Raw genomic sequence first — 15318 nt, 5'->3', positions numbered from 1 at the left:
TAAACACATTTTTAAAAATATTTATAATTTTTTTTTTTACTTGTTAGTTTGATATCAAAAGTTGGAACGTTTTATAGACAATGTGTTTTTAAATTGGTCCACTACAGTCTTCGTCTTGAGAAAGATTAAGACTAGTTTTAGAAACTACCTATTGTATTTATGTACAAACAATGTTGATCAAACGCAATTAGAAGTGTTATTTATTTGAAATATATATAGTAACTAATAAATATTAATTTATTTTTATGTATTTATGTGAATAAATATACTTGAAAATAATTGAAAGAAGTTTATAAAATAGCACTAGTCACGTATAGGTTTTTATTTTGGGGGTGGCGATTAATCTTATTTTATTTGATTGGGACTTAAATAATGTGCATTAAAGTAGTATAAACTATATATCTTAATTCGTGGTTACAATACTTTTTATGGGGGGGGGGGGGCTATGTCTCATCTAAATTATGTGCCTGAATAGTACAGCATATAAATTAGTATATATTTTTGATTTACATATTATATTAAATATATGTATTTTATATTAGATTAGTAACTTATTGCCGAATAGGAGTTATTTAAAATTGCATTTTATATTCTAAAGGGATATCATTTTCAAAATGGGTTTTGGACCATGATAATTGTGAATTATTTTAGGTTTTTATGCTTAAAAAAGGTTTAGAATAGTGAACAAAAATTTCTGGTTTACTAATTACAATATTTAATTTAATTTGTTAATTATCAAACATATATTGTCTTTTGGGTTAGTTTGATTTTTTACTTTTCACATTTCTGTTTTCCCAAAGAAATAATAAAACTATATTGACTTTGATGGTAAAATAAGGTTTTTTATTTTTACTTTTATTGTTTTTATAACTTTTTATTATTTACCTATTACTTTTCTGCTTATTGTTGTTAGTCTATTGTACATTTTTAACGCCTTTATTTTCAAACCTTAACCGTACTGCAAATTAAGTAAAAAAAAAAATCATTTAATCTTTGGTTTTATTTTAATTTAAAATTATAAATATTATGTTTTTTTATTTTATAAACGTTTTTGATTTCGAAATAATTCTGACATTTAAATATATTTTTATATTAATTTTCAGTATTTTAGACTGAAATAAATTTTTTTTTTTTTAAATTAAATTAATATCGAAATGATTACTGGACCTTACTGAGAAAAACTCTTCTAGAGGCCCAGGGTTATCTTAGATTACAAATATTTTTTATTATTTTAGGCACATACTACATTTTTATATAAAGAAAAATAAGGAGTTTTTTCATAAATAAATCACATCAATTATTTCATTAATATTACAAGCATTATTTAGTATGTTATAAACAATTTTAAGTCTTAAACATACCATATTTATATAGGATCCAGTGAGTAATTTTTTTTATAAAAATGAGTAGTGGTATATTAATCTTATCACTGGGTATTAAGTTAAATATTTTATTTATAGGAGGATATAATAATTTTAAATAACTTTTTAGGAGATGCATATTGACTTTTGAAAATGTTATATTTTTATTAGTCTTTCACTGATTTTTTTTATTGATATACTTTTTCAAAAGTAAATAATTAAGAACAAGTGATGTTTAGTATTCTTGCTTGCTCTGTAATCAGTATTATAACAGAAATCTATTACTTTAGCATAGGCCAAATATTTTGCATTTTTTTTTTTTTTTGACCCAATTTAACATATGATTCTTTGAATTAAATAAAAAATACTTGTTACACCTAATGAAAATGTACTTAAAGCATTGTTATTATTTTTAAATGAAATATTAAATATTTTCCATATTTTATTAGTAAAAATAACAATTATTCAGATTTTTTAACCATTTTTATTTTTATTTTAGCTCTTTATTATAAAGTTTATTTAAATTTTATATAGTTTTTTATAAAATTAATTTTCTTTTATTATTTTTTTCGTTCAATTCTCTAAAAATTAAAATATTATTTTATATTATTTTATAGATTTTAAGCAGTAAAATTTTTGCAACATTCATATATTTTTATTAATGTTGTATTTATTTCTGTTTCGTAAAATGATTTTTCTAACAAATTTTGTACCACAAACTATATTTTATTTTATAAGAAATCTGCTCAAAAAATAAAATAAATAATTTTATACCATATAAGTAAGACCTATTTGCAAAGTTACTTGTCTTCATGAATCATAAAGAATCTGTAATTAAACATTCTTGTTGGTCTAACTATCAAATCATAATATTTTGTGGGTTGCATGTTGTACTGTGTCATAGTTTAAAGAACTACTCTTATTTTAATATTATGAAAATCGTAATGTTTCTTTACAATATTTCCACGGGAAATGAATTAACTTCACGGTTTAAAAATTATAAAAAATTTAGCATAATATATTATACCATTATATGTAAGCGAACATATGTTTTAATTTTAATAAATTTCTTTAGTTTTAGCAAAACCGTACTAATTAGTATCTATATTGTAATGAATCCAAAGATAGTTCAAACATTTTTATTTATTTATAAAAAAAAAATTTATAGTAGAAAAATCTATGGAATTTAGTGAATAATAAGTAATTGTCACAAATAATGTAAAGATAAAGTATACTTGTAGCCGCAAATCGTTTATAAACAAAATTACCATACACTTAGTTATTTTAATTCAAAGTATGAATGTCATATTAGTTTAACCTGGCCGAGAGATGATTCATTTGTTTATTCATTTTTTTTTGTTCTGCTAAATATTTAAAATTGTTGGAATAAAATAACAAATATAATATACTTATTTTACAAGACTAATGTATCATAATTGTCTAATGTGTCGGTATACATTCTATTAATTTGATTTATAATTTGAATACAATTTACTATATGTAGTAAATTTTATTTAAATGGTGTATAAATAATTCGTGATTAATGTAATGTTTATATATTTTCATTATTTAAATATATGCTAATAGTTATATAATTACGTATCCAAATTATATTTATTTAGAGAATAATGAGTGATATTTTATAATCTATATTTTTCTTATTTTTGTTTTTATCTTTTATTAAATTACGTTGTAGGTATACATGAAATCTTATAAACGAAAAAAAATGTATATATAATTTTGTTAAAAAATTATTATTCCTTAGTATAATAATATTTATATTTGATTGTTTAAAATTGATTAAATTTTTTTTATAAATACTTGTATTTTAAAGTGTTTTCTTTTCAAATAAAAATGATTACTATAATTTTGGGTTGCGTCGATCAGAGACAACTGCTTAACTTTAAGTTTTTTTTTTCTAACTGAATTTTGGTTATTGGTGATTATAATTAATCATATGTGCTTGGGTTTGGAAAAATTAGCCGTTAAAAAACGTTGCCTAGGGTACACTGCGTATATATATTTAAATTTGTAAACTTGCACTTTAATTGATTTTAAGTTTTTACTAAATAATAAGTACAAAATAATCAAGTTATGTTAATTTATACACAAAAGATATTTAACTATTTAGATATCTCTTGTATAGTTTTGATTAGTGTTCGCCATTATACATGTAATGAATTACACAGGTACACGTGTCCTTATCTTAAACGGAATTAAGTCTCTTGAAATTGAAATACATATACATACCACCCATGTACCTGACATTATCCATGTACCTATATACTCGGCATTACCCTTACATCAAGGGGATCGAGGGGTAGATCCACCCCTTCTCCAAAATTATGCCACTGGTATATTATAATAAAATATCTCTATGTCGGATCCCATATAAGACTCCATATAATAAAATAAATGTTTATGTTTTCAACGATAATTATGAATAAATTAAGAAAACACATATTATATATTCATATTATGTTTTTTTTATTACAAGGTATATGTTTATAATCCAGTTAATAAATGAATTCTTGAAATAGCCTGATTCATAGTTCTCTAACTGCGGATCCTCCCTTATCGTATACGGGGTCTATTCATCAGTTTCCCCAACTATCGTTCTTAGTAATAGATAAATTATAGCATCATAAATGTTATTGTGTAACTTGACAAAATGGTACTCCTTATTTTTTGAATTCTATTTAAATTATTATAAATTATTTTGAATATGTTTATGATTGTGTTTTGTGGAGATTTTCTTAGTATTATATTCGTAATTATTTAATGAGCTGACTGCATATTGTTAACGACTTATATTTGGTGTTATTTTTTGTGTGTGCGTGTGCAAGTATTCCACTGCACACGAATTGTGTCCCGAAATCCCTTTTCCACATGAATTGCGTCCCAACCATATTTAATGATTATATGAATTGCATCCCGACAACATTTAATGACTACAGGAATTGCATCCTTACGTAAAAATATTATTTTCCTTCCCATTTCATATAGACTTAGAACTATCGATAGCATATGATGACCATCAGTAGATTAAAAATATTGATTTTTATCGTTGTCATGCAACTAGAAATAAATTAAATGAAAATTTGTATGTTTAAATTATAGAAATGTAATATAATTATTAAAATAAACAATAATGAAAAAAAAAAAAAATTATAAATATAAAATTAAAAAAACTGGTAAAAACTTAATTATAATCAAGACAAGTTAATTGGCCACTTTCATATTTTGCCATATTTTGTCTTCAATAATCTTCTTTTTTACATACCAACATCCGTCTGTTTTTAGTTATACGAATACTTCGTTGTTTAATATAAGTTTCTTTTTGTACATTTTTTAAAACATCTATGCATTGGAATATATTCAGGTGTGCTGATTAATTAATTAGGCGGGCAGCCATCATATCACCAGTTTTTTAAGTATATTAATTTTTATTTTTTATTTTTGTTAAATGTATTTATTTATTTATCGGGAGGTTTTTCTCATTAATAATACCGGCAATGGTTTAACGTCGTACCTGAACGTCATTGACCGACGTGTGGTAGGAAAATATTGGTTGTTGATTTTAATTCGCGTTTCTTCGGTTTTGACTTTGGTTGTGTGCGGAGCAACCGTATCTTTCTTCTTTCTTTGTCGCGTGTGTGCATGTTTGTGATTTTTTAAATGACGGTGGCCGAGCCGTGCCCTAGCTTCTATAGCCCTCCAGGGCTGATAATATATATTATTTGATGGCGGTTAAATTACCGGACTTAAATTGGTTGCTGTATTTATTTTTTATTTTAGCATTTTTTAATAATACTGAAATATTCGACGGTGACAGATGTGTAAAAGACCATCCGCTTCGTTTTATTATTATTCATTTTTTTTTATTTATAATTGGTAGTGTGATGGTAGTGCATTTTATTCCGGAATGTTCCATATGTTCTGTAGGTGAGTAAGACTAGTCCACAAACTAGCAATACATTTGGAACGATACCTACCGTACTCTAACGGTGATGGCCATGATGGACGGTTGGCGGGTACTCAAAGGCGTTTATCGCACTATTTTGACTAAAGTGTAGGTAACATGTTTTTTTTTTTTTTTATTAATTTATATTTATTTTTTGATTTCCTTTAAATTTTAAATGAGGTTTTTTGATGGCTTTAATTGTTGCCTCATGTTAACTTAAATTCTTTTGTTTGAAGAAAGTCCCATTTAATTCATTTTTAAATTATAAATTTTTCTTGTTTGTTCGGTCTTTTAGAGACTCGACATTTTTAATTATTTCCTTTCAAAAATCATCTTTAGTTATACAAGGTACGGATAACGGTTTTTTTTAAAGATCATTCAGTTATGGCATAATACAACGACTCAACTATAATTTAAATTTTAATTATTATTATTTTTATATTAGTGAAAAAATAATATAATAAAATAGATTAAGTTATGAAAGGCATATAGGATGAAATACCATGATGTATGATGTTTGCTGATGATATAGTTTTGGTAGGAGAAAATTTGGAAAAAGGTTAATAATAAGTTTGACGAGTGGAGGTTAACTCTTGAAGGAAATGGATTGAGAATTAGTAGAAATAAAACAGAGTATATATGTTACTATATAGAATATGACTTTGGTGGAAGATTTCAAGAGTTGATACCAAGTTGAGGGTATGAGGAAACCAATGACAGTAAGTGGTGAAGTTGAGAACTTTAAATATTTAGGATAATTTTATAAAAAGACGGAGTCATTAGCATGGAGATAAAATATAGGATTAAATACGGTTGGATTCAATGGAGAGAAGCGTCATGTTTTTTATGTGATAAGAGAATCCAAATGAGGCTGAAAGGTAAATTTTAGAGGAATGTAGTGAGACCAACTATGTTATATGGTTCAGAGTATTGGGTGGTTTACAGGAGAACAGAACAGAGTATAAATCTTGTGGAAATGATAATGCTTAGATGGATGAGTGGAGTGAAAAGAGAAGATATAATAAGGGGAAATTTTATTTATTTCATCATACCTTGTAACCTTCGGTTAGATCAAAATAAAATAGATATAAGCTGGTAAATTATCAAATAAAACAGAAATATATATTACAGATAGTAAATAAATGGGTAACAGCATTGATTATAATTAATCAAATAAATAGTAAAAAATAATCATTGGTTACAGGTGATGACCAATTGGTACACAAATAAATACACTTGTATCGGTAAAAATGTCCCTTTATTAAAAACATGGATATTAATATATTTTTAGTTCTTTACCTGGGGTACGTGTACATGTGTACTCCAATAATTGTGTATGATCACAACTCTTAGTTTTGACTCATGAACAAAATATAATAAACCATACAATAATAGTGCAAAACACAGCTGTATTAAAGACTTATATTTATAACGATAACGAATTTATTGTATTCTAAGTAATAGTAGATGGACTTCATTGATAAAATCCGAGTTGGCTTTCTGATTAGTTATGTATCTGTGATGTAGGTAATAAATAATTATTTACATACTTATTTTTAGATTATACTCTGTATTGTAATTGTATTTTTCGTAAGATATTTTGTTAATTATATTATATGCTATTTATTTACATTGCTGTGTATAGCATACATGAAACACTATGCAGCCATAAATAATTCTATATATATATATATATTTCCTTAAAAGTTTGCTGTATTCAATGTTAAATTTATTGTTAGTAGCTTATGAATACAACTTGTCAGGTTCTCAAAATTATGTTGTTAAACTACTGAAATCGACGAATAAGTGACATTTTATAATTATTCAGTCAAATTTGGAACTCGTATGTTTTAAAATATTTTATACAGTTGCCGTTTATGTGAATTATAATTTGTTGTCAAATTATATTGATTGATTATAATTAAAATAAGAGAATTTGTTTATATATATTTAGTTTTAGCAAAAAAAAAAAATAATTTTATCTCAAATGATATATGTATATTATACTCGGTATTTTATCGTTTTATTTATTTATTTATTTATTTTTTTAAAGACTGTTTTCAGTTTTTCTCATTTTTGTTGAAAATGTTAGTAAAATGAAACATTTATTTTTTCAACAATTAATTTATAATTTATAGAACATAATTTGGATATGTTAAACTATTCCGTCTTAAAATGATTGATAAGTATAAAAAAAAAAAAAAAAACTATCCAACTATGATAGACATGATAGTTGATGATAATTTCCTTAGGACTAAAATTAAGTCCCATTTAATTAACATATTTTATCACAACTCATATTTAATACGAGTTGTAATAAAATATGTTAATTAGGTGTTACAAAGGTTGAATGTATTTATAATGACATAACATTTGAATTTTAAATTTTCTTATTTTTAATAGATATGTGTTTTTGATAAACCGTATGATAGAATTATTGAAAATCAAAACAAACGATATCGTTGGATTGATGAATACTAAAAAATGAACTAATTTGTATTATACTTATGTATTCTGTATTCTTGTTTTAATTATCTTACTCAAATCGCTATTATTTTATTCAAATGTATCTGATTAGTCACTAAAATACTAGTTGGAATGAACTTTTTATTTTAATTATGAAGCTTTTATTTTATAATAGTACCTATATCAGTTGTATAAAAAAAAGTTTTTAAATTAATAAATTCCTAAACAATTGTTTTTTGGTTGTAATAAATGTCGGCTAACATAACCTGAAATGAAGTCTCGTTTGCTTATAATGAAAAAATGTAAGCATTTAAATTGGTTTTTGTACCCTTCTTAAAGTTGTGAAAGTATTATACAATAACATAATAAATGTAGAATCAGAGCGAAAGTGATTTATTTAGATTTTAAGTTACAAATGTCTTATTTCATCAAAAGTTCTCGTTATTTTAATGATATTATATCAAAACTAGAGTGTTATGAAATATGGTTTTCTTTTGAATACTCACATAATATATTATATCCAAACATACTACAATCAGTGAGTTGCTCTAATCGTTGCCATTCCTATGTGACTTGGTTTCTGATAGTGAATATAAAGTCAACAAAACAAAATCATATAACACCGGGAGTGTCAACTTTTGTTTTTTCCTAGGGTAAAATATTTTATGTTAATCCAAAATAAAGATTTATTTTTGTATTCTTGCCAAGAATATGACATTAGAACTATTAAATATATTTTTGTAAACTAGCGATAGTTTATGGAATATTAATCACGATTTATGGATTTTTTAATTTTATTTATTGCTGCATTAACTCTCATGCATTGCTAATTTAATGTTTGTAAAAACAACCATGTTGTATAAAATGTTTAAATTATTGGACCAAGACACTCATCGATATTCCTAAAGAATGTCTTGGCTGTAATTTATCATTCTTTATCGTTCCCATGTAACTTATTAACCATTTAACTATTTTCACTAGTGAATGATTTCACCTAAATTAATGACTATAATATAATTCTTTTACTTATACATCTAATATTTATATTTGATATATATATATAGGTTAGTTAGGTTAGGTAATATATTATAATATAATTTTACATTTGTTCTTTACATTTCATAAATTTATTTTAACATAAAAAATGTTTATTATTTATAAGATATTCGTTATAATTTATAATTTAACTTAATTTTGAGAAAAGAAAATAATCCTGGTGCATTATTTTACTGTATTATGTTATTTAGTTAGAACATAATATAGACATCAGTCTATATATTTATATTTATGTATTATATGATATATATTACATAATTTATTATACACATATAGTGTAATTTTAAAAAAAATAAATACATAAAACCATATAATTAATTTTTAGCATATCGTTGGTAATATTGCAACACATCGTGAGTCCAAATTTTTTTTTCATAAATGTGTTTATAAAATAAATTATTTCTAATTTTGCTTCAATTATATAAAAATGATTTATGAATTCTAATACCTATTATTTTATCATTTTGAAAAATAAACCAAGTATCTGATTATTTTAATGTATATACTTATTTTGATTTTTTTTGGATTTATGACTTATTGCAGTATAACCGACGATATTTTGAAATAAAAATGAATAATATATTGTATTTATAAACTTTAAAAATTATCTAGAACATATTTATTTTTAAAACACAATTTTATAAGCTTTTTCAAATATCCAGTTATTAATTTCAATGTTGTATTTATTTTTCTTATCTTTCTCAAATTAAATATAATATTATAAATAATATTTATTGCTCATATCGCATTGTGTTATACAATATTATACTATTTATAATGAATTAATTATTATTTATGTATTAGTTTAATTTAGTTTGTTAAAATAAGTAGGTATACTATACTCAAATAATTGTTCTTATGTCATTTTTTGGTAATACAATTGATAATTACTCAAAGAATTCGAAAACAATTTGATTGTAAATACGAATAATAAATTTCGAATAGTTAATCACAGGCGTAAATAAACTACAAATATATTTTGTTTTGCTTTTGTGACAAAATAACCAATTTTATATTGATTTCAATGTTATTTAAAATTATACATTTTTCAGTTACGTCGGATTTTTAAGATCACTGTTTCTCATATAAAAAATTTAATAAGTTTTTTCCATTTTCTTAACTGAAATATATTTCGGTGATAACTCTAAACTAAAGTTATATCCGTTCAATGATTGAAGATTCATACTCACGATATATTATTTTGCCACTATAAAAAACTTTATTTATTAACTAAATTTGTCTATTTATTTAGCAAATCGAAATATTAGAACAATGAATATAGTAATTAATGTCAAATAGTAGTATTATAGAACATAATGTACTACATATTTTTTATGATACAAAAATATTTAAATATTTAAATATATTATTTACATTGTTTTTTCTTATCTTGGGTGTTATAAAAAAGTTTTTGATTCTAAATGAGATTTTGTTTTTCTATGAATACCTTTTAGAGTAGTGAAATTTAGTAAAAACTAAATTTATCTATACAGAAGTGATTATTTTTGGAAAACCTACTTGATTAAAAATGAAAGAAATAGGTTATTGTGAAGTTTTTGTATTGAGAATAACCTTTGGGTAACACTTGCTTGAAAAATAAATCTTCCTTGATAAACACATCCAACAATATATTTTTTTTTTTAATAAATATTATGAACAAATTTATATTTTTATTTTTTTTTGACGCCACACTTGAAATATTAGTTTACTAATAAGAGTTCATCTCTCATAAAAAGTTATAGTTTATAAGAAAACTGAAATACCATGTAATTTATTTTGGTTGAAACATGTATTATTTTTTCAAAATTAATTTGATAGATAATGATTTTTATTTTAAATAGGGCACTTTAAAACATCTTTATTAAATGAATTAAAATTTATCAGTTATACAAAAAAATTATAAACAACATCTAATGAAATTTGCCATTAATATTTTAAACTTAATAATCGTCACTGCCAAATATTACAATATACTGCCATGTACAATATTGAAAATCAATGAATTTGTTCCTATATTTTCATAATATTTATTAATATATAAATAAATTAGCAAATAGTTTGTATATAGAAATAAATAAATAATTTAATTAATTAATTAAAACTTAGCCCGGAGTATTATTATATTTGTAAAGTACGATTAGTTTAGTGTTAAAAATGCATCGTCAGATATTTATTAAGTCAATAAAATCACGACTAAATATGAGAATAATAAAATCGTGGTTCAGAGTTTATATTTTGATCGACTTTGGTTTTTACTAGTAAATCGGAAGTGAATACAGTCTATTTTTGTTATGGATTTCTTAAAAATAATATCTTGTATATAAAAAATAAATCATAGTTATAAATGTGTCCAAAATATATTGTAAATATTACACTATTTATAGAACATACTAAATTAAAAAATATATTATTACAGTTCAAGATATAACGTTAATATATTAATACATTAGTTTATGGTTCTCGGATCCCTAGATTTACCACATGATTATACATAGTTGTATTACGTACATTTATTAAAGGTTTGTTTTCTTTACAACAATTCTCAGTCTGATAATTCGCAGGAATTTAATTTATTTAGTAATTTTGAATGGATCACTGGGTAATCATTTTTTCGAGATAGGGGATGGGGAAATTTTAGTAGATACAATATGTATAATCAACGTAAATTGTAAAATTAACAATTAAAACTTTTTATTCAATTCTTAAAGAACAGTACAATATGTCAAATATTATTGATACATTTTCCATATCAGGAATACATAATTTGATAATTTCGTAATTGTAGGTTATATTTATTTATTAGGGGTTGTAAAATGGTTGATTCAAAGTTTTTAAATATAATACATTTGTTAATAATATTGTATTATATTTATTGGTATTATTAAAAAAAATTAAATTGTAACTCAATTGTCTATGGATTACTCGTATACATGAGTTACTATAATACGTTAAAAATGCTCGAATTATTATTAAAAATGTTTTGCTTATATTATTTTTTCTAATTATTTTAATTTATGGGATTTTAGAAAATCTGTTGTTAGTACATGTCAGTTGTGTTCATCTGTTCATCAGGCAATTCAATATTTAATTCCAGTATGACAACGTTTTTGAAATTGTATTTTGTCGATGAAATAAATGACCGAAATGTAAAAACACATCATCAACTCATTTTTATGACGATATTCGTATAAAAACATATTTTTAATTTTTTTTTCATGGTATTTTATGTAATTTAGTTGATTGATTTAAAGGTATAATGTTTTAAAAATACATTATTTGATTTATTTATTTATAATAAAAATGTCGTTAAGATTAATACACTATATAACGATTAATATATGACATATTTATTGATGGTTAACTTAACCAGTTATTTTATAAATAAAATGTATTAGTCAATTAATTAAGTTTTTTTTTGCTCTATTTATAAAATATATTTTCAAGTTGAAATGTTGTGCTTGAATGAAGTGAATCAGAAATTAATAAATAATAAAAATGTGTTTATGTACTGACTATAAATATTATATTACAATGAGTTTTTTATGCCGGTAACTATGACATATAATAGCATACTATTTCAACAAACATAAAAATCGCTTTTTTTCTTGTAAAATTTATTTACTGAAATTAAAACTTGAATAATTAATATTTATTTACTTTTACATATTTTTATCAAATTGTACAACGAAAGCTATTAACATAAACTAATTAATTTAACTGTAGGTATAGTGTATTAGTGTGATTTATTCGTGAGTCATTTCCAACGTTTATTGTCAACATTAAGACATGAATACATGCCTAACCTCCCCATATAACTAATAACATATATTTATATGACCTATGTCTAGTTTTACACGAGTGATTAACATTTTACGGATTTTCTTTTGGGCTAAATATACAATTTTAATATGTTATGCTAGTGTAATGCTATTTATGCTATTTATTTATATTTATTATAGCTATTTATGTGATTATTCCTATTTTTTATTTTATTATTTTATCATTAATAAAAAAAAGCATATGTAAATAGATATAATTCACCTAAATAATGTGTTTTTTTTATGGTTAAAAGAATTTTTTAATGCACAAGTACATTTCTCCCTTCATACATTAATGTTCTCAGGAACGTCGTTTTATCAATATTTTAAAGTTTAAGAATTTTTTACTGTGATGTTTTATCATCCATGGATAATCTATTTAAATGTTCAATTATAATTAAAACATTATTAATTATTAATGTATCTGCTGAAAATTATATTTTAAACTTTTTTAATATCGTTTTTATTTGAAAATGCCAATTTCAATATATTATTGTTATGTGATGTGAAGCTATAAAATATAAATATTTATTCCTTATAGTTTAGCTACAACATTATTACTACTTTTATTTATTGTTTAAATAATATATTGACTTTCTCGAAAATTATTTTTTCGGAAGATATGATCTGAATAACGTACATACTATGAATTTGTCACTTAACTTCCTAAGTTTCAAACTTCCCCATGGAAAATTTCTGGACATGTCATACCTCAAAAAATAACTTAATTATATTTCCATCAAGCCCTAACGTATAGGCTAAAATGTTATTGAAAATGTCCAGATATGCTTGATATATCACTGTCACTTTAATATACCAGTGACAAAATAATAAAAAAGAATTTATTTACGTAAAAATGCTGTCATTGAGCGTTATGACCTTTTCACCAAAAAGGCAAGAGACAGCAATCTATTATCAAATTAAAAACAAAAAATACCTATTATTTTTATATTCCATTCTAATACATATATGTTTCATAGTAAATTGTACTTTTATATATTTAAATGTGTACATATATGTAATCTAAAAAAATTCTTTAGAAATGACGGTTTACCATACTGTTTTTTTAAAGTTTTTTTTAAGTATAAGGTTGTCATAATTACAAAAAAGTAAAATTTATTGTAACATTATAAAAGTTTCCATCTTTGATGTCTTAACTTATTTAGGATATTTTTAATTATTATCCTTATATTGTCGGTAGTCATACATTTAAATTTTATGTTATCTTTTCAATTTATCTGTTTACGAATAATAACGTCTTTTCCTTAGTATTTCATTAACAATAACCTTCTCAATGACCGGAAAATGCATACTCTTAATTAGAAAAATCATAATACTTTAAAAACGTTAAATTTCATTCCAATTTAAATTCTCATAGTAACCCATTAATCAAACAACTTTTCTCCACCTCAATTTCCGGCAATATACGTATAAGATTCAAAAGACAATGGCCTACTAGAGACCTTCTAAAAAAAAAAAAAAAACATTATTACTTAAAAAAAAAACTTAGTTGGGTAGCTTTTCTGAGTGTCGGCCCATATAGGCAACCTCCTGTAAATAACCATTTATTAAGTTTACTCATTATACTTATTGTGTTATATAGATTGTGATATATAAAAATATATTAATAAAAAAAATTTATTGTAAGGTCCCAGCACAGAATGAAACAGAATGGACACTGATAACAAATTACATGGGCAACATAGAACAATAATGAAATCAGTTAGCCATTTAATTTGAGGTACAGTAGGAAGTTAGTAACATTTTATTCCATCATGAAATGGTAGTAATATTCTTTATAAGCTACTGCGCATTTTCAAGTGTTACTAATAGTAGTATTAGGTGCAATAAGAGTTTGACATTTGGGGAGCTTATAAGTCTTATATTATGGTATGACCATGGGTCAACCCCTAACCTTCCATCATTACCAAAAAAATATAAATTGTGTTTTTGTAAATGTATTACAATTTTATTTGTAAATTTACTACAACAATGATTTGTATTTTATAGTATTATATCGATATAAACATTTTTAATATACTTAAAGAATTTATATAAATATCTGTATACCTAATACTATTTAATCATCGATGAATCTATTTTATAATTTTTTTTTGTTTCAAACACTTCCCATTCTGAAATCCAGCACATGGGCCTGTATTATGGTGAACATACTATCTAAAAAATGATCCACAGGTAAAAACTTCATAGTACCCAATAGGTCACCATGTTTCTCACTGTTTGGTAGATCACATATTGAACAATTACTACAAATGAAATTACAATTAATAACTAATATCAGTTATCACTGATTATAATTTGATAGCAAAAGTACCTCAATTAAAATGGCCGCTGATTTCGTTGACGCCGTATTGTGTCCACCCCCTGGTCCCAGTTTGATCAGAACTGATAATGAAATATACATTAGGCTTAACGATAAAATCAATTAAACAAGAAAAAGGTTATACAGGTTAAATAATAGATTGAATATTGTTTACAAATTTATAAATTTAGGTAATTGGTACAGAATGCAATATGAAATTTTAGTTACCTTTTATTTTAACGATTTATTTGTCAGTGTGTATGTTACGGCTAGTGTTAAGCGCGATTTACACTAGTACGACACGACACGACACGACATGGCACGACACGA

At 23.7% G+C, this 15318-nt stretch overlaps 1 protein-coding gene across 3 annotated transcripts in view; it reads left to right on the top strand.

Moving 5' to 3' along the window:
- Positions 1 to 15318, top strand: part of LOC112688134 (protein furry) — a 121767-nt gene that overhangs the window by 40750 nt on the left and 65699 nt on the right. The window lies entirely within an intron of this gene.

Source organism: Sipha flava, unplaced genomic scaffold (assembly GCF_003268045.1).
Source record: "Sipha flava isolate LNK unplaced genomic scaffold, YSA_version1 37_pilon_pilon, whole genome shotgun sequence".
NCBI lineage: Eukaryota > Metazoa > Arthropoda > Insecta > Hemiptera > Aphididae > Sipha > Sipha flava.
The sequence above is the reverse complement of the archived record's forward strand: the minus strand, read 5'-3'. Positions and strand labels throughout refer to the sequence as shown.